A 20,613-nucleotide genomic window follows, 5' to 3' on the forward strand; every position below is an offset into this window, starting at 1 on the left:
GTTACCTAGGGAGGTTGTGGGCTCTCCCACACTAGAGGCCTTCAAGAGGCAGCCTGACAACCATCTGTCAGGTATGCTTTAGGGTGGATTCCTGCATTGAGCAGGGGGTTGGACTCGATGGCCTTATACTATTCTATGATTCTATGAAAACCCAAGTTTAAATAACTTCTAGAAGCAATGCAATGTATTTTTATGTAGCTCAGCATTTACTGGCTGGAGATGAGCAGGGGAATAGTATACAATCACTTTAATGAAAGCATTAATATTTGTACTTATATATTGCTTAAATTACGTAAGTGTACATTCTTCCATCCTAATCCACAGTCATTGTCCCCCTACACACATATAATGAAGTTTATGCTTATCTTCTAAAGTTCCCTTTACATTTTTGTCTTCACATAGATACACACATTAATATCTTATTCATCTCCATTATGGTCTATGATCTTTTGGGCCAGTGTGCAGCAAGAGATTAATTTTTAATACACTGTATGCATTAGCATTTCCTATTGCTTTTATATGTTTTGACTGCCTGGATTCCTTGGGCTTGCTGCAGGTTAAAAAAACAAAAGCAAAACAAAAATCTAAATAAATAATGCATTGGGCACCCAGAAGAACGTTGCCCATTCATGGTCACCTCTGAAAGATCCGTGGTGAACTGCTGAACACTGAGAATCTGCAATGTCCAAACATAGGCTCACCAGATGTGCTTTGTTCACTTATTTTGACAATTATGGTTCTCTTTAATTATTTAGAAGGATCTTTCACGGTGTTCCAGTAAATGCTCTAGGGGAAATTTTGTTTTAAAAATAATATTAATGACTTCTTAAATGATGTGGTAACTTCTCCTCTTTGCAGAGAAGTAAGAGGACTGAAGCATTGAACATCTGGGGCAGGTTTAGAGATGAGAGAACCCCCCTCCGCTCCAATTCCATTCCTGTCTTGTGACTCTAGGTCACTCTATCATACATTTCATTCTTGAAGAATTCTCGTTTAACTAGAAGACCTTGTAAAATAATTCAGGAACTGGAAAATGAAAGAATTGCTTCAGCTTTCAATTCATTCACTTTTGTTTGTAACACCCCCCACACCTATGTCACTGGCGTTCACATGTGCATAGAAAATAAATATGAAAGAAAATGTAATCTAGATGTGATCATAGACAAGGTTGCATCAAGATTCTTTTCATTCAGTCTTCTAATGATTTCACCATGAAGTCACTTTGGTAAAGCAGCACACAAACATATTTGACACAAGTATAGATACAGCCATGTCACATTTTATTTATTTATTTACGGTAGTGGTGATGGTAGTGGTATGGTGTTTTATCAATGCACACAAGTGTCCAGGTTCATCAGTAAAAGACCATACAAAGATCATCATGATCCAGTCATGCATAACACAATAATACTGAGATTTCTCCTCCTCTTCCTCCTCCTCCTCCACCTCCTCCTCCTCCTCCTCCTCCTCCTCCTCCTCCTCCTCCTCCTCCTCCTCCTCCTCCTCCTCTTCTTCTTCTTCTTCTTCTTCTTCTTCTTCTTCTTCTTCTTCTTCTTCTTCTTCTTCTTCTTCTTCTTCTGTGGGCACATGCAAGTCAGTAATGAAGAAGAGGAAAAAGACACCACAGAACTGAAGGAACTAGAAATCATGGCAAACTGCATATTCTCCCAGCCAAATACAGAAAATAAATATAGAACAGTGGAGTTGCAGCTCAGTGGTGGTTCTTCTTTTGATGGGGCTGTGACTCTACTCCAGGTTTCAGCCAGAAACAGCCAGAACTCTAAAGGAGCTATCCAAGGTGCTTAACCCTATCCTCAAAATAGCTTCAGCATGTTGCATCAGCTGCTTTAAACTTCTGGCTGGTTCTGGCTGAAACCTGGAGGGGATTCACAGCTCCACTGAAATCACAGCCACCAGCCCTCACTCCCCCCAAAATTAACTGCATCTCTGCCATTCAGATTAGTCAATAATTGTGGAGATGAGCAAAAAATTGCCCAGTATAAGGCAGCTTCTTACATTTGCTCAGCAAAGGGCAGGGAGAGATGTTCCAAAATTAACCTGATTATTCCCCCCCCCCCCCAGTCATTGCCAAACCTATTAGCTTGGCCTTTTGCTCTTGCCTAGTCAACACAGCTGTTGGCTCCAGATTAAATCTCCAGCACCAGCAACAAATTTCAGGACCAAAGGATATGTATTCCAATTTCAAATTTCAGTACAGCCTCCCATGGCACCATCCTGTCCTGCTCTTGACTCTCTTGTTGGCCCATGTTGGCAACACAATATGGCGTTCAACCGCTGCATCTTGCTCAAAATCATAAGGGACAGCGGGAATAAGAAAGTAATGAAGACGATTCTGTTTCTTTGAAAAGTTCCTCGGTTGCCTGATTGGCATTTGTTACTGTTTGAACATAAGGTGGGAAAGAGAACAACTCCTACAGATTTATCATCTGTTTCACATTCTGCAACACTTTAGGTGGGAAAGCATTATTGTTCCAAAACTGGCAAAGGAGAATTCACTTTGTGCATGCAAATCTGAAGCAATCCATTTCAAGAAACACATCAGAATACTTCCAATTTATGTGCCAACAGAGACGGTAAACTGACAAGAAACAGAGATGAAAGTTCTTTAAACATTTCAGCTTTTTTGAGACACAAACATTTTCTGTCTGCAAAATTCTCATCGAGCTGCAGCTGGAGAGTCTCCTAAATGACTCCCATGAAGACTTTAAAAACTCCCATTTCGCTTACCCGGTAAATATTCTACAGAGAACATCCTGCTGCTTCAATCCCACTGGCATTACCAACTGCCAATCTCCACAAATCCATTTTATCTCAGAAACTGCTTAAAACTCCCATAGAAGGCATGCAATTCTAGATGCTGCAAGCAGAAAGTACCCTCTTAAGGTTTTTACTTGCATAAACAAAATGATGGCTCAGCTCTTTGGCCATCTCTACCTATAAAGCAGAAAGTACATGTATGTGATGTATGTCTGGAAATATTTGCCCACTTCCAGATGAGTTAGAAACTTTGAATTTGGCATGCTGATATGTCTGGTTGTACAATATACCAGAAAAATCTAAAAACACAGAATTTGAGATTTTAAGTATTTTTAAAGAATTGAATAAAAACCAAGGGTTATGTTTACAACTCCCAGCATGTCTTGGGTGGAACTCCCAGCATGCCTTGGGTGGGAGGCCAGACTCAGGCCGTTGCTAGATGAGGCGTTAGCATGGTGTGAGGCCTGGTTTTTCTCCTGTGCATCCAGATGACGCACAGGGGAATCCGGGGTCAGGCCACGCTGAAACCTCTTTTTGCGTCTGCTCGCTTACTCGCGAGTAGCCGGGAGAAGCCACGGACTGGGCACAGCGCTCATAGGAGCACTGTGCCCATCGGGCCGGGGGGGAGAGATAGGGGCCACGGGGGAAGGCTGGACCTGGCAGGAGAGAGGGGGCAAGAAGGCACAGGGCATGGAGGGAGGGAAGAAGGCATGGGGCATGGGGGGAGGACGGGCGAGTGAGGGGGAAGGGGGTCATCAGGCATTGGCGGGGAATCAGGGGGAGCGGGGGGGGCTTTATTTTTTTTAAAAAAAACCACTTACCTTCTCCGGCGGCTTTCTGGTGCACATGGCCCCTTTAACTAAAAAAAAAAACGGCCGACACTACGGGGCTTCCCGTTGCCCCTTCGCATCTTCCGTGTAGAAGCTGGCAACGGCGCATGCTATCTCTAGCGCGCCGTCGCCCCTCCTCCCTGCCGGCTTATCCGGCAGGTCTAGCAAGGCCCTTACTGGCCTTTGGCAGCCATTGTGTGTGCATGGGCTGCGTTGCGTGTTTTTCACAACGGGACTCCTAAGGTTGGCCTCAAGCAGTCAACCCAATTCCACATAAAAGGAAACAGCTGACATAAATGGGCTGTGCCCATTTGCAGTGCCTCTTCCCACCCTCTGTGTGGTTTTAAAATCATAACTAGATACAACAGTGTGACTTTGAGAGGCCAAACATTCTCAAAGGCTCTCCATTTTGCTCAGAATCTGGGCGAAGCAAGCACACAGCCTTCACCTGTAAGAGGGACTCTGAGTAAGCCCAGAAACAGACCCGATATAAGGGCCTGGACCTTCAGTACAGGCTCCTGATGGAGCACTTGGTGGGTGCCTGGGAAAAAGAAATCCATAAGCAGGGTGCCACAACTAAAAAGGCCCGTTGTCCAGTTGTCTACCAACAAACTTCAGATGGTTTTCAAAGATTAACATGTTATTCAGGGAGCTAGGCTTGCGCCTACAACTCCCAACATGCCTTGGGTGTGAGGGAAGATTTACTGGGCTTTGGCAGACATCATCTGGAAGTGGCTTGCCATCCTGGGCCTGAGAGGAGAATGCCAGGGGCCAGCTGCATCGGTTGCTAGGCAGCATCAGGTGCAGGAGAGTGCAGCTCTGGCCCTATTGCCGACAGCAATGCCTCAGGGCCTGTAAAGAAGGGGTTAATTCATACATGGAATAGCTGTTCTTAAAAAAGGGAAGAATTGTTAAAGTCTTCTATTGTTATGATTTTAGGTAAGAACTGATAAGCCGCCAGCTAGTCGCCAGCTGTGAGTGGGCGGATGGGTACAGCCCGGAACCGCTTGGGGCCCAGGCCGGCTGGCCTTAGAGAAATTAACATCTGAGGAAAAGTGCGAAATACCTCACCCAAGGAGTGATACCTCACCCAAATACCTCACCCAAGGAGGACCGGAGGGTGGGAGGGAAGTTGGAGTGGAAAAAAGGGTTATAAAAAAAGGCCTGTTTGAAATGGGGCTTTTGTCCTGAGCTGGCGGAACCTATGGCTGGGTGAAGTATGATACTGTATATAGCTTTTTAGTTTGCTGGTTGTGGGGTTCAATATATATCTGCATGTGTTGTTTTACTTGCTAATCCTGTTTGCTTGCCTCTTCTCAATAAATTTAAGTTTGCTTAACCTTCACTCTTGTGAGCTGTGTGCGTTATTCCTGGGATCTGTGCAAAATCCAGTGGTTAAGCCGGTTGGCTAAGTCTAGTCTCCTTTACAGGGCCTACCTATGGACCCCAACTGTGCAGTGCTGCATGGACCAGCTCAGCCAGACTTGCCGGCCCTAATGCTTCAGTACAGTCAACTGCTGGAGCACTTGGTGAATGAGAAGTGCAGGCTGAGGCAGGTGCAGGCTGTCAACCCTAGGGTGACCAACTGTCAGGATTTCCCCGGATTTGTCCTGGTTTTTGTTCTTTCCATGGTGTCAGGAGGGATTTTCTATAATTTTCAATAATGTCCTGGAATGACACACCTTCCCCTTTAAGGCTGCCATTAGCATGGCAGGAGGGAATGACATGCCTTCTTGAGGCACAGCATTCCCCCACCCCGAGCTCCAATTGAGGTCTTAAAGGGGAAAGTGGGCCATTCGTGGACATTATAGAAAAGGCCCCAATTGGAGTGGATGGTGGTGGTGCAGAATGAAATCCTTTCCCCTCCTCCACTCCAATCGGGTTCTTTAAGGTGGCGGGGGAATAACGTACTTTCTGCAGGACTCAGAAAGCTGCTTCCCACACACACACACTAGGTGTCCTCTTTTTTGGTTTCCCAAATATGGTCACCCTAGTCAACCCGGCTGCCTTCAGAGGCTTCCCGGAACCTGCCAAGAGCCCCACACAGAAGATAGTCAAGCAGGCTATGGAGAGCTGCAGCTTTAAAGCAGCCCTGACCTGCATCAAGGGTGAAAAGGAGGACAGGGCTCTTTTGTCTTTAACAGTCATTTAGAAAACAGAATTTCAGCAGGTGTCGTTTGGATGCACGCAGCACCTGGGGCCGATCTGCACCAAGCAGGATATAACACTTTTAAAACGGTATGAAAACTGTATATGTAATGTGTCCTGGGCCTGAACAGTTGTCATAACCATTATAAACTGTTATAAGCAGTAGTGTAGATCCTGCCCTGGTGAAATCCCCACTTCATCACAACAGTTAAAGCTATAGGAGCCCTGTAATACTAGAGTGTCCAGATAGAAAAGAGGGCAGGGCTCCTGCACCTTTAACTGTTGTGATGAAGAGGGGATTTTACCAGGTGCTGCATGCATCCAAATGACATCTGCTGAAATTCCATTTTCTAAACAACTGTAAAAGATACAGGAGCCCTGTCCTCCTTTTCATATGGTCACCCTAGCAGAAATATGAAACATTTTCAAACAAAATGGAGCGCACGTGCGCTCACACACACACACACATGAACCAGCCCAACTATGATGACCTTGCTCAGCCCTGTCCAAGCAAGCATTGGATGTTGTGTGCAAAAATAAAAATGGAAACCTAGGTTGGCAGGAGAAGGGATGAAATAGCCTGGGTAATCTCTTTACGTCACTTAGTATCCTGGAGGGAGGCATGGCTTTCTGGTACTCTGGTATCCTGGAGGGAGGCATGGTTTTCTGGGGGTTTGGCCATTTTGCTTTATGCCCTGCTTTTTGAAGTCACATATTAAAATTGCCACCCCAAAATAAAACAAAACATAAAACATGATATAGCTTCTAGCTGATAATCAGCCCGAACAACAATTCAGTTAGTCATCACCATGTATATATATACATACACAACTAGGCATTTAATCTCACACCCCACTCTGTTTAAAGAGTCTCATGGAGCAGGCGAAGCAATTGATCTGCACAATCATTTTGAAAACTTGGAATTTCCATGTCAGATTTTCAAAAGACATTGAATGCTTCAGGTTTCAGGAAGACTTCAAGGGGATCTGACTGCCAGCTGTGGTGCTTGTTTTACAATGGGTTATCACAATGGAAGAAGATCAGAAATGCCGGGGGTGGGGAAGGAGGAGGAGAAGGAGAAGGAGAAGAAAGAATCCCCAAAGACATGTCTGTGGCTTATTGCTCTGTGTGTGCACCCATATATATAAATATCACACACACACACACACACGCATACACACACAAAGAGCACTATGCACCACTGCACAGAAGGGTTATTCTACAGTGACATTTTAAAAGGGTGCTTGCTTTTAAAGCAAGAGTATGAAAGATGAAGCATTAGTATCAAACCACAATTATGTTGACTCCAAAACCAAAGGATGAGAGATAAGAGCCTTGCCTATCTGAAAGGAACCTGATGGGTGCTTATACATTTTTAAATAATGTTTACTTCTACAACTCCGCAATTGCTTTGGAAATTACCTTCTTGCAAACACTGAATTCTATCTATTTCCAACATTATGAAAGAGCAGTGTGCTTTCATGTATTGGTGTCTTTCTGATTTGCTGTGATTTTTAATATATAGAAATTTATTTCCTATCACAAAAACGTCAGAAAAACACTTTTTTTTACCATTACCACGAAGAACATCCACATCAAAACAGATGGGTTTTTTTTGCTTCCATCTTTTCAACAGGCAATTTTTTGAATTGTGTGAGACTGAAAAGGTTGACGCAATCATATCTATATATCTTTCTATATTAACTTGCTTGGAGTTCAATATCTCTTTCTACAACAATTAGGGTTGTTCAAATACTATGATAACTGCCTCATTCCAGTGCATTAGCATTACTAGAGTAGCTTCATACCAAGTAGAAAGCTGAAATTTGATAAAGACTCTCTAGTCATTGGAGGTGTCTGGAAATGGGACAATGTGATGTGGTTTGGTCCAAACTTGGATCATGAACTCTACTTGGTAATTTTAGCCAGTTGTCCAGCAGAGACAGTTGTCCCTGAAAATATTGTCATGATCATTGCAACTGTAGTAAAAAAATAAAAATTAAAAAAAATTAAAAAATCCTAGGGTGGTGAAATGTTTAGAGTAGAGCAAATCACAATGGTGATGATGGGAGGACAGGAAAATATCAAAGAACTTCAGCCCTGAGGTCAGAAAAACAGACTTGAAGTCTGGACTAGGAATGGGAGAACCAGTAAAGCTCAAACTTATTGAGGTTCTCTGAGTTCCACCTTGAAGTTTGGTTCACCACATTTTCATTCCTGATTGCAAGCTTTTTTGTTTGTTTGGACAGAAAAAAGAAATTACACATTTGGATATACATTTTTTTAACAAAGCAAAATATGCACCCCAAATGTATCCCCCTCCCTCTAAAAATGTATATTTTAAAGTGCACATATTTCTAAAGTATGCATTTTTAAACATGAACACAAATTTGGGAATATACAAGTTTTTCCAGAAATTTTTTTTCCCTCGTGTTTGAGTTTGGGGGTTCGAAAGGAGCAAATTCACCTGGAGAGATGTGGTTATTGGGCAATATAGAAATGCAATAAATGCAATACAATGGAAATGGCATTCTTGCACATTCCTGGCCTGGACACAGAAGTTCTAAAATGCTGGATTTGAGGCCTACAAAAGCTGTAGCCGATAAATGAAACTGAAAATGACATTCTTGTACAGCCTTAGCCTGGATGCTTCAGTTCTACAGCACTATAATAATGCTGAATTTGAGGCTCACAAAGCTGGAGAGAGCTGACCAGGGGGTGGGGGGATCTACACTATTGCTTTTAAAGCGCTTTAAAGCACTTTGAAAATGTTTTGAAAACTGTATATGTAGTGTGTCCTGGGCCCCAACAGTTGTCAAAACTGTTCTAAAGCACTTTAAAGCAGTAGTGTAGATCCCCCCCAGGTATGTGCTTTGAATTTGATCTGAGCTGAGGTCTGAGTTCAATAGGGTCCCTTTGGACCATTTTTAGTGCTTCCTGAAGTCAAGCAGGCATTTTCCTGAAGAGACCAGAACAAAAATTGTACCTGGATGAGCCTTTGCTACTGACAAGATTCAGAGATGCATTCATAATGTCTCTTTTCCAAATGGTTTCTCTTGGGGTTCATTTCTCTGAACATTGACTATGAGCAGGAGGAGTCAGGTTTGCAGATTTGTGGTTACGGAACCTTGTTATTAGATCCACTATTTCCCCCTACATGTTTTATCTTTCTTTTCTATTTGTACATTCAGTTAAATAAAATAAATTAGTGGAAATTCATGTTACTGATTGTCTAATGAAATAGGTTTTATTAGCAACTGCACCCTTAAAAGAAAGTTTCCTGAAGGTAACTGCAGGTTACATCTCCATTTTTTAAAAAATGATTTATGGCTGCACTTCAGGGGGGAAAGCACATTTGGTTTAAAAGTTATTCATTACTTAAGATCCTCCAACTTCACCATGAATTCTGCAACTTCCAAAATATGTTGACATATATACATTATGCATAGGTTTGGGGTGTGCAGGAAGGGAGGGAATTTTAAACTATCCTGAGAAAACTAAACATGGTAGATAGATACAAACACAAAAGTAATCAGAGGAAAAATGTGTCAACATTTGCTAATGCTCACAGATTGGAGCGCATACATTCTCACAGGTGAGAAGCTATTTGAATATCATTAAGATTCCACTTTTTTTTAAAAAAAAAATCAGTTTCTTTAATTTCCTGCTTAATCTGATTTGTCTTCAGTGACAGTGGGCATGGAAAGGCCTCATGGATCATCTAGCTTATGTTTTCAATAGAGGAGGAAACCCTGGAGACTTGTGATATCTTTGTAAACACACACACACACACACACACACACACACACACACACACACACACACACACACACCCCTGTGCATTTAATCTGGCTGCAGCTAGGGAAGTAATGAACCATTAGCATAATAAGGCAGAATCAGACAGTGTCATTCACTGAATCTGATTGGCCTAGAGCTCCTCAGATTTGACTGCCAAGCTGCTATCTCATTGGCTGTTGATGAAGCCTACATCTAAGAAAGGCTAGGTACCTTCCTTGGGATTGTTATATTTGTTTAGTAAGTCATAGCTGCATAATTTCAATGTGCAACTGGTGAAAGGCAAGCACTATAGAAAGAAACACACACAGAGAGGGCTACTTGAAAAATAAACAACATTGTATTTGGGAGTTCATCGCTTTTGGGAAAACAAATGGTTTCTGAAATAAAGGTTGAATACAGCCATTATGGTTGCACTGTTCAGACAAAGGAACACTTACTACCAATGAAGAAGGAGGAAGGAAAGAAGAAAAGACTGAGAGTTGTCATCTACATCCAACAAGTAGAAGGAAAGTTCCCTTTTGCCTCTTGCTCCTACTCAGGCCATGGCTAGACAGGGTGATATCCTGGGGATCACCCTGGGATCATTTCTGTGCATCCACATGATGCACAGCGGATCCCGGGGGCAGGGAGGGATGAACCCTCCCTTGTCCCGGGATATCGGCAGTGGCAGGCCTTTTTAGACCACTTTTTCCCACAGTCTCGGGGGACTGTAACCACGAGGTAACCACGAGGAGCTGGGAACCACGCTCAGGAGCTCTGTGCCCATTGGGTGTAGGGTGAGCAGGAGGGTTATCTTTAAAAAAAAAAACACGTACCATTTGCGCTCGAGCACTCGTTCCCCTTTAAAAACAAAAACAAAATGGTGAACATGACGTCCTCCTCCTCCTCCTCCCAGGATGTTGCACGCCATGTGTAGACAGAGGGGGACATCTCATGATCATAAAATCGTGACATTCTTCCCCCTCCGTTGCGCTAGACTGCTAGGTTTAGCCATGACCTCAGATGATTTATCACAGGCATTGTCACTTAACTTCAACAGGGATTAGATAAATTAAGGGTACACAGATGCAGTATTCGTTGGTGAGGTTGGCACTCTGTCCTCCATAAGGTGTTGGAGGATGTAAGGTTCCTTGGGTAGATTCAGACCATTGGTCCATCTAACCCACTATTTTCTACTCAGACTGGTAAGAACTGTTCAATGTCTTAAGTGGAGAAAGGTCTTTCTCAGTCAAGTTTAGGTTGGGTGAAATCCCATTCCTGCCCCCCAAAAATGTATTCCCGTTCACTATTAAATGGGGTATGTGGAGGTTTGAGGCCTACAGAGGCAAGGTAATACAATCATCCTTAGAAGCTTTGAGTTTTTCTGTTGGGGTACTTGTTGAGAAGAGTGGCATTATTTCTTCAGTTAAAATTCATCTCCCAGATAAGTTTCATTTCTCCAGTTAAGTTTCATTTCTTCACGATTGAAACAGCATTTTTTTTTTGGGGGGGGAAGTGGGGATAAAAGGAAAGAGCCAGCCAGAGAGAGGATGCAAGGGAAGGCCAGACCATGAGGAAGGAGCAGAAAGATGCATCTTGAAGAAGTCCAGGTGCAACTTAGGGTAAAGGAACTTGTATTTTTGCATTTTTTATTTTCTTTGAATACCGATTAAAAACATATGCTGGTAAATGCTTGGAGTCTTGACCTGGAGCTGAAAAGATAATGTTGGTGCCTGTTTGGTAGGGTGACCATATGAAAAGGAGGACAGGGCTCCTGTATCTTTAACAGTTGTATTGAAAAAGGAATTTCAGCAGGTGTCATTTGTATATATGGAGAACCTGGGAAAATTTCCTCTTCATCACACCAGTTAAAGCTGCAGGTGCCCTGCCGTCTTTTAAATCTGGTCACTCTAGTATAGCTCCTGCAGCTTTAACTGTTGTGATGAAGAGGGAATTTCACAAGGTTCTCCATATATACAAATGACACCTGCTGGAATTTCCTTTTCAATACAACAGCTAAAGTTGCAGAAGCCTTGTCTTCCTTTTCATATGGTCACCGTACAGTTAGGCCTTATCGGGGAGATCATTCCATAATTGGGGGACACCACTGAGAAGACCCTTGGAGTATGCTCCCGGAGGAGGACCTTAGATGTGTAAGAGTAGTGTACGAGTAGATTTGTGGTTTCAAGCCACAGAAAGCTTTATAGGTTAGAACCAGCACCTTGAATTGGGCTTGGAAACATACAAGCAGCCAATGCAAGTGGGCCAGATTCAGTCTTATATGTTCGAACCTCTAATGAGCATTAAACTATGTTTTCTTTCTTAACTCATCTGCAAATATATATTTAGATGCTTATGTTCCCTTGAGTGATGTATTTAAAATATATACTGCCAAAAACGATGTTGCAACATTCAGAGAAATGCAGAATATGCTAAATAGCTTAGATTTGTTCCACATATTAGACTGAGAGGTGTGCATCAAGTCATTTCATTTAGGAATGTTTAAAGATCAGGTTCCTCAAGCAGTCCTAGCCCTGAGACAGTTTCCTACCTCAGTGAGAACTAAAGTTTAGTTCATCTTGGAACCACATGGAACAGAAATCCAGCTATGGAGACTTCATTGTTGCTTCTCTCATATATATATATATATATATATATATATATATATATATATATGAGTCTGCCTCTTTTCTAAATCTTTTTTTTTTCATACGGATAATTGGCTTGTTCTACTTTGCCCTGACTGTACACCCCTGGGAGGCAAAATACCACTTAGCTATTTGTTCACAGCAGAATAGGGGCTTTGAAAAATCACCAGTAGTATTGTGGTCTAGTTTCCAGACATCTGATGAATGAGGCTAACTTGTTAAGTCAGACGATTAATTTTTTTACACACACATACGTACATACACGAACATTAGAACAGTCATACTGGATCAGAGCAAAGGCCTGTCTAGACCTGCATTTTGTTCAGACAGTGGCTCACAACATGCCCATATGAAGCCAGAAGAAGGGATGCGTGCTCTTTATCTTTTACACAAACTGGACAGATCTTTGTATACCAACTGTCTTTAAATAGAGGACTGCCCTCTGCAAAGTAGGATACCAGGCCACCGTACCTCTGACACTGATCTTAAGACCGCAAGATGATGATGATGATGATAAATTTATTTCTTACCCGACTATCCCTCTGAAGAGGCGGGGAACAACATTGAATACAAAAAAAACAACAACCAAAAAACCCTATAAAATACGTAAAACTGATTAAAACATATAGAATTAATACATTATTAAAATAACGAGACATCTTAAAATTTGACTGGGTAGGTCTGCTGGAAGAGATCAGTCTTTATAGCTTTTTTTTAATTTTGAAAGACTGTTAAGTTGGTGAATCTCTCCCAGCAGGCCGTTCCACAGTCTGGGAGCAGCAGAAGAGAAGGTCCTCTGGGAAATGGTTGTCAGCCTAGTTTTGACTGACTGAAGTAAATTCTTCCCAGAGGACCTGAGTGTGCAGGGTAGATTGTAAGGGGAAAGGCGATCCTGCAGGTAACGTGGACCCAAACCATGTAGGGCTTTAGGTAATAACCAACACTTTATACTTTGCCCAGAAACTAATTGACAGCCAGTGAAGTGATTTTAAAATTGGTGTAATATGGTCACCCCTAGGTGTACTGGTGACCAACGTGGCTACCATATTTTGAACTGATGCAGGTAGTGCTTAAAATATCCAGGCTTCAAGTTGTTGAGGGATTTACCACTTGGAAATGCCTGAGCAGCCAGTACAACTGGTACAATATACAGTAGGTGGAACATACTCCAAATGGAAGGGCTTCCCACAAAGATGAAGATCGTCAACTTGGTCCTGCCAAGAATTCAGAAGTGCAGTCACAGAGGCTCATTGGCCTATTCAGATTCAAGGTCAATGTGAGGTGGGACAGGAGCCTTTCAGTCCACTCTGGAAGCAGTTCTAGACTCTGCTTCTCAGCTAGCAGAGAGAAGCCATGTTATAAATGATGAATCTGAGCCAGCCATGGGTCATCAGTGTTTTGTTCTTATTTTACTACAACAACAACAGTTTATTGCAGTCAATAGACCATTCCAACAAAACTACATACAAAAGGACTGAGCATACAATTAGCTTGAGGAGGGTGAAAATCTCCAGGATAAAGCCTTTCCCAGTGTGTGATTATAGAGATAGATAGATAGATAGATAGATAGATAGATAGATAGATAGATAGATAGATAGATAGATAGATAGATAGATAATTTTGTAGGGAAATAATGGAATAGGAACGGTGCTACCCAGAGTTGTTAAGATTCTCTGAATCTAGTACAGCAAGCAGCGGCTCGATGCACATAGGGTCATGGTTTCTGGACTTGTCCTGCCTTTTGGCTGGTAGAACCATCCATCACACTGGCTGCAAAACTCTCACAGGAATGCCCAGGGCCTGCAGCGCTTCAGGCTTTTATGCCATCTGTAAACTTACTCCTTCTGTTTTATTTACTGTGGGGTTTGTCTCTCTTTGTGTGTGTGTGTGTGTCTGTGTGTGTGTGTGTGTTGTTGATACATTTGCAGTGCTCATTAATAAACTTCACTTTGATACAGGAAGAAGAACAGCAGCAACTCCTGCTGTGTGAACGTACGCGTGCCTAATGCAAGCAGGGAGGGAAATGGCTTGTCACCGTGTTTTTCTTTTTTGTATTAATCAGAACCAAAATGGATATGATTGTTACGTATTACATGCAGGGAAGAAGAAGAAGAAGAAGAAGAAGAAACAACTGTTGCCTGCCTGCCTGCGTTTTAGCCCAACCCCTTAGCTTGTGGATGTCACAGAATATTCACAAACAGCTTCAATTCTGGTGCGGAGAGCTGTCAAGAAAGGAATCTTGAGAAACATTGCAACTTCTATGAGGGAAATAAAATAAGGTTAATTGGGATGGGCAGGACCAGTTCAGTTGTGTCTATGTGTTTAATTGTTTGTTTGTTTGATATGTATCCTGCCTTTCTCCCAAATTGTGCTCAAAGCAGAAAATAGCAATAAAATCACTGTTAAAGATACAGGAGCCCTGTCCGCCTTTCCATATGTTCACCTACAATTGGTAAGGAACTTGAGAGTCTGGAAGCAGCCACCAAGAAGGTTCTCTCTCAAATTTCCACCAAATACACTCCAAATATTGGCAAGAAGTTCTTAAATACTGGGTAGTTTCCTTTGGGATAATTCAGCCTTTCAGATAACCTGGTCTAAAGTAATATAGAGACTGTAGGTCATATCCAATATTTTGAATTGTACCCAGAAGACTATGCATGTAGTCTTCTGGTGTTCTTTCACATCAGAGGGCTCCCTCATTGGTGAAAACTTTATTGTAGCAAGTGGTGGGAAGCCCAGTCTCTACTCTCTATATTGCTATCTGATCCAACATTCCGTCCACAAAATAGCCAACCAGATGGGCGTCAGAAATCCACAAGTCAGACATGCATTCTACAGCACCTTCCTACTCATGTTTCTAGTAATTTGCAAACAGAAACATATGGGTCCTGATATTGGAGGTAACGTATGGCCATTTTGAGTAGTAGTCACTGATAGCCTTATCATTTGTGAATTTGTCTAATCATCTTTGAAATCAACCTGATTTGGTGGCCATCGCTACATCCTGTGGTAGTGAATTCTAGAGTTAGTAATGTGCTGTGTGAACAAGTACTTCCTGTTTTCTGTCCTGAATCTCCCACCATTCACCTTTTTGGGATGGCTCTGGGTTCCAACATTATGAGAGAGGAATAAAAGCATGCTGTCCATGTTCTCCATGACATGCATCTCTTCAGTAAAAGCTGTGGCTGTGACTCACTGTTCTTTCCTCGATTTGACACTCTGGCCTTAGCTAGACCTACCTTATAATCCAATATGGAGGAGGGAAGATCTCGTGTTGTGTCTAATACGAGATCCCTCTTCCGTTTACCTGTGAGGCATGGCGACCTCAGGAAGAGAGGCGTTGCGTCCACCATTTTTATTTTTTAAAGGAGAAGCAGTGCACAAACGCTCGTGCACTGAAGGTAAGTGGGTTTTTTTTAAATTTAATTTAGTTTCCCCACTCCCTCACCCTAACCCTGATGAGTGCATGGCTCTCAGCCCCGAGCGGAGCCGGGTCAAACCGTGGCAATGGGCCTCATGTTCCGCAGTCTCAGGCTCAGCCCAGGACCGCGGAAAAAGTGGGCCCAAAGGGGAGGGCTCTATACCAGGGCAAGGGAGGGATCATCCCTCCCTGATCCTGTCCCCTGTGCATCATGTGGACATACAGGGATGATCCTGAGGTTTGCCCCGGGATAAAGCCCGGTCTAACTAAGGCCGCAGATGCAGATCCCAGGAATGTGTACAATGTGTGCAGTGTTATAAAAAAAACTGTGAGTCTGGTGTGATGGCATCTAGCATAAGCAGTGGAGTCAAGTGCAGGCGGAATATCATGAGTGGGAACACAGATGCTTGCGAATTTCATTTCAGTTCTCAAATCATCACTACCTCTGAACGGGAGGGGAATTTTTCAGAATTTTTTTTTTGCACAGTCTTGAGCATGCAATCATGCAGGAGTGAGGCGAACTGACCTTCAAGGTAGAGTTAGGGAAAACTCAGTCAGCTGAAGCATCCCTGATTATCCCATCTCAATGTGGGAGCAATGAGAAGAGTTAGGAGCTAAGGAATGAATTGCATGGCCTTAATAGTCCTGATGTGCCCCAAGTGCTGGCAATCACAGCTTTAATGTGGGCTCTTGGCTGACCTTAGAAAGTCTGGTGGAACATAATGATGTACAGAAAGGCACAGAAAGTTCCTGCTGTTCTTTTAAAAAGGCGGGTTCAGTGAACTAGAAATTACCCTATGTTTCTTTTTTCTAGAAACCACTGTCAATGTGTCAACACTTACACTATGGGATTTTCTGCCACAATATATGGAGATCGTCACAGGAATGGGTGAATTCCCCTGTGTCCTGTTTGCGCTGTGTTCAACGGGCACCTGCCAGTTCCCCACCCTTAGGGTGACCATATGAAAAGGAGGACAGGGCTTCTGTATCTTTAACAGTTGCATTGAACAGGGAATTTCAGCAGGAATCATTTGTATATATGGGGAACCTGGTGAAATTTCCTCTTCATCACAGTAGTTAAAGCTGCAGGAGCTATACTAGAGTGACCAGATTTAAAAGAGGGCAGGGCTCCTGCAGCTTTAACTGTTGTGATGAAAAGGGAATTTCACCAGGTTCTCCATATATACAAATGACACCTGCTGAAATTTCCTTTTCAGTACAACTGTTAAAGATACAGGAGCCCTGTCCTCCTTTTCATATGGTCACCCTACCCACCCTGGTGTACGTGTGGGGCAAGCTGCCAGATGGTCTGCTGGTGCCCAGCAAGAACTTACATCTTTTCTTTTTGTCCAAAAGCTGCAATTTGAGCAAAATCACAAATATTGCAATTTGCATTAAAGGACCGTTTACGTCTGCAATTTTACTATTTACAGCCACAATTTTTCACAAATTGTGATTTCCATAAATTTTCTCATCTGTGAATTCAACCAAGGAGAAGATTTCATCCTGATAGAGCTCATCCTTACTACTAAAACACACACCCCATAACAAGCAAACAAACAGGTCAATTTTAAAAGCATACTGGAAACCGTCATCTGTTTGTATGTTTAATCATGAACATACAAACACATTTCCCACTGAGTATTGATCTAGGATTGAATCATTACCGATGGTTGAGAGGGAGCAAACAAAAGAAAGCTTTGATAATAGTGTTATGTTCATTCTTAACAGTACGACCTGAATCACTGACAAGAATTACCAGCTTTCTTATTAATCAGTAAATGACAACATAATTAGTTGGCTATTGAATGTGGCCCACCTTTGGGATCAATACCTTTGGTCTGCATGAGAAGAAACAGCTACATTGTTTACACAACATAGGGCTTTTGGACAGCATCTCTGTCCTAGGGAAAAAGAAACCAAATGCACGTTTTCGTACAAGATGGGGGATACTTGGCTCATCAATACTACAAACGAGAAGGATCTTGGAATTGTTGTAGAATCATAGACTCATAGAATAGCAGCGTTGGAAGGGGTCTACAAGGCCATCGAGTCCAACCCCCTGCTCAATGCAGGAATCCACCCTAAAGCATCCCTGACAGATGCTTGTAGATCACAAGCTGAATAGGAGCCAACAGTGTGAGGTGGCTGCAAAAAAATCAAAGCCTGATCCATGCCCAACCGGGACGGCTTGGGTGGGGGATAGTTTTTGTGGGTGGGTAAAGGCCTGGAAGGAAAGCTCTATGCATGCATGGCACGTGTACAGCCTTGAGCAGGGGCGGAGCCAAGGATATAAAGGCTCGTCCCATGCAGCACTTGGTCTCTTTCGTTTCTGGCTGGGAGAAGAAGCGGCAGCAGAACAAAGAGAGAGAGTGTGTCCTTGAGGTGTCTGGCTCAGCAACCACACTCTTTATTGAGCATCTGGGGCTGGGAGGCTTCCCTGATGCCTCTGACACCTTTATGGTGATTGGCAATCCAGATTGGCAATCCAGAGGTCCTGCTCCTTGGTGGCTGTGCAGATTTCATGTCAGGATATGGTTTGCCTTTGAGGACCTTCTTGTCTCATCTACTAAGAGCTGTGCAGCCCTGAGAAGGGATGACACAGGTTGGTCTCACCAAACACTCAAGCGTTGTTGGAAAATGGGGCTGGGTCACCTGACCCCTGTATTCAACTGAGTGGCTCATCCTGATGGGCAAGCTAGTTGCCAGAAGTCACATACAGATCCATGGAGGGGAGAATTTCACTGTTTAAACAAAGAGGCCCTAGTTTAACCGAAGCTCTGGTATCCATGTTTTATTTCTAGGCTTTCTCCTCCACTTGCAATGCTATTTTGGGCTGCATTAATAGAAGTATAGCTTCCAAATTGCGCGAGGTACCGGTTCCTCTCTATTCGGCACTGGTTAGGCCTCATCTTGAGTATTGTGTCCAGTTCTGGGCTCCACACTTTAAGAAGGATGCAGACAAGCTGGAGGGGGTTCAGAGGAGGGCAACCAGGATGATCAGGGGTCAGGAAACAAAGCCCTATGAAGAGAGACTGAAAGAACTGGGCATGTTTAGCCTGGAGAAGAGAAGATTGAGGGGAGACATGATAGCACTCTTCAAATACTTGAAAGGTTGTCACACAGAGGAGGGCCAGGATCTCTTCTCGATCATCCCAGAGTGCAGGACACGGAATAATGGGCTGAAGTTACAGGAAGCCAGATTCTGGCTGGACATCAGAAAAAAACTTCCTGACTGTTAGAGCAGTATGACAATGGAACCGGTTACCTAGGGAGGTCATAGGCTCTCCCACAATAAAAACATTCAAGAGGGGGCTGTCAGGGATGCTTTAAGGTGGATTCCTGCATTGAGCAGGGGGTTGGACTATTCTATGATTCTATGAAATGTATTTCCATGTAAACAGATTATTATAAAATGAATGGGAGGGGGGCTGCCACCATCTTGGATTCCTGGTTTCATAACATCTGATAAAGATCTGAAGCATCCTAAAAGCGTCTTCTAGGTTTCCCTTTTTCCTTTCCCTGAAGACATTGCAATGACCTATTGCCTATTTCAAGCCTTCAGTTTCAAGCCTTCAGTTTCTCATTTTCTCATTTTTTAGTGTTCAGTTCATTCTGCCCCATTCCTGGATCTCTCTCTCTCTCTCTCTCTCTCTCTTTCTCAAAAGTGCCATGGAAATTTTAACTCATTTATTTTAATGTATGCATTTTTGTTCACAGTTCTGCATAATATATACATGGTTTTTTCAAGAAGCTTTCCTTTATATAATGCTCCTTCAGTACATTTCTTTTATGAACATACACATTTTGGGGCACATTCGCCCCCACCCCACCCCCAGTACATGCATTCTTGTATTCATTATTGGTTTGGAGAACTGGATCACAAAATCTGAAGAAGCCAGAATACAGAAGGTTAACTGCATTCCATTTTGCGTAATGATTTCAGAAGTGCAAATTTGGTAAGTTCAGGTCAAAAGGTGAATAGAACAAAATTCTTCCTCATCGCTCTTGGCTTTTTGGTGAGAAAAAGTACTGACAGAACTCAAGGAAGACACAATGCTGCCAGTCCAGTTAGTGCTCAGAAGGGAAGCACTTTGCGTGAAATCTCCATAGAAAAGATATCCATCTAGAATCATAGAAGAGGAGAGTTGGAAGGGGTCTATAAGGCCATCAAGTCCAACCCCCTGCTCAGTGCAGGAATCAGGGAATTTCAGCAGGTGTCATTTGTATATATGGAGAACCTGACGAAATTCTGTCTTCATCACCACAGTTAAAGCTGCAGGAGCTATACTAGAGTGCCAGATATAAAAGAGGGCAGGGCACCTGCAGCTTTAACTGTTGTGATGAAGAGGGAATTTCACCAGGTTCTCCAAATGACACCTGCTGAAATTTCCTTTCAATACAACTGTTAAAGATATAGGAGCTCTGTCCTCCTTTTCATATGGTCACCCTACCAGAAGCGGAACATGAGTGCAATAGCACCCTCCCACACATGTTGCCCAGCAGTTGGTGCATATAGGCTTACTGCCTATATATGCTGGCTAATCCCATGATTAGCAGGCACAGGAAGATGCCTTATACTGACTCAGAGAATGAGTACATCTAGCCCACTGGTACTGGCCAGAGTTTTTCCTTTCCTATCTGTCAGTGTCAGGGACTAAACCTGAGAACTTCTGCATGCAAAGCAGATGCTTTCTACCTTTTCCCAAACTCCTTGGGAAATAAGAGGATGCCACCAGGATCCTTCCACAATGAAAGCACAGCTGATTGTCTCCTTTGTATGCATGGAAATCTATAAACCAAGGCCCTGAGTCATAGACTCTGAAAGCTCACTTCAGCTAATCGCTGTCTCTGTCCAAACCAATTTATGATCTCCATTAATCAATGTAAGAATTGTCTGTGAAGCAAAATAAAAGGAGAAGCATTAATGTTTGCTTTTCCCTCTCCACCCCACTTCCCCCCTTTTTAGGTGAGGGGATCACTTTTGTTGGAATTAATTTCCTCCTTGAGA

The sequence above is a fragment of the Elgaria multicarinata genome, chromosome 15 (assembly GCF_023053635.1).
Source record: "Elgaria multicarinata webbii isolate HBS135686 ecotype San Diego chromosome 15, rElgMul1.1.pri, whole genome shotgun sequence".
Lineage (NCBI taxonomy): Eukaryota > Metazoa > Chordata > Lepidosauria > Squamata > Anguidae > Elgaria > Elgaria multicarinata.